Source organism: Arachis ipaensis, chromosome B9, assembly GCF_059453495.1.
Source record: "Arachis ipaensis isolate K30076 ecotype BB chromosome B9, ASM5945349v1, whole genome shotgun sequence".
NCBI classification, from domain to species: Eukaryota; Viridiplantae; Streptophyta; class Magnoliopsida; order Fabales; family Fabaceae; genus Arachis; species Arachis ipaensis.
In genome coordinates, this window is record NC_142444.1 from 60,243,960 (window position 1) to 60,245,092 (window position 1,133).

A 1,133-nucleotide genomic window follows, 5' to 3' on the forward strand; every position below is an offset into this window, starting at 1 on the left:
CTTTTTCTTTTTGCTACTCTTCTCTTTTTATACTTACATTAGGAATCTCTATACTGTGACATAGAGGATTCCATATTTTCTTTTCTATTTTCTTCTTTTTCATATGAGCAGGAACAAGGATAAGAACATTCTTGTTGAGACTGATCCTGAACCTGAAAGGACTCTGAAGAGGAAGCTAAGGGAAGCTAAAGCACAACTCCTGGAGAAAATCTGACTGAAATTTTTGAAAAAGAAGGAGACATGGCCGAAAATAATAACAATGCAAGGAAGATGCTTGGTGACTTTACTGCACCAAATTCCAATTTACATGGAAGAAGCATCTCAATCCCTGCCATTGGAGCAAACAATTTTGAGCTTAAACCTCAATTAGTTTCTCTGATGCAACAGAATTGCAAGTTTCATAGACTTCCATCAGAAGATCCTTTTCAGTTCTTAACTAAATTCTTGCAAATCTGTGATACTGTTAAGACCAATGGGGTTGATCCCGAGGTCTACAGGCTTATGCTTTTCCCATTTGCTGTAAGAGACAGAGCTAGAATATGGTTGGACTCTCAACCTAAGGATAGCTTGAACTCTTGGGATAAGCTGGTCACGGCTTTCTTAGCCAAGTTCTTTCCTCCTCAAAAGATTAGCAAACTTAGAGTGGATGTTCAAACCTTCAGACAGAAAGAAGGTGAATCCCTCTATGAAGCTTGGGAGAGATATAAGCAACTGACCAAAAAGTGCCCTTCTGACATGCTTTCAGAATGGACCATCTTGGATATATTCTATGATGGTCTGTCTGAGTTATCAAAGATGTCATTGGGCCATTCTGCAGGTGGATCCATTCACCTAAAGAAAACGCCTACAGAAGCTCAGGAACTCATTGACATGGTTGCTAATAACCAGTTCATGTACACTTCTGAGAGGAATCCTGTGAGTAATGGGACGCCTATGAGGAAGGGAGTTCTTGAAATTGATGCTCTGAATGCCATATTGGCTCAGAACAAAATATTGACTCAGCAAGTCAATATGATTTCTCAGAGTCTGAATGGATTGAAGGAATCATCCAACAGTACTATAGAGGCATCTTCTGTAGAAGAAGCTTATGATCCTGAGAACCCTGCAATAGCAGAGGTGAATTACATGGGTGA

General features: G+C 39.7%; 1 non-coding gene across 1 annotated transcript; it reads right to left on the reverse strand.

The window, feature by feature from the left end:
* Nucleotides 1-633: 633 nt before the first annotated feature.
* On the reverse strand, nt 634-741 carry LOC148544821 (small nucleolar RNA R71). The gene has a single exon (XR_015900801.1). It is a non-coding gene; the product is annotated as a small nucleolar RNA R71 (small nucleolar RNA).
* Nucleotides 742-1,133: the final 392 nt, after the last annotated feature.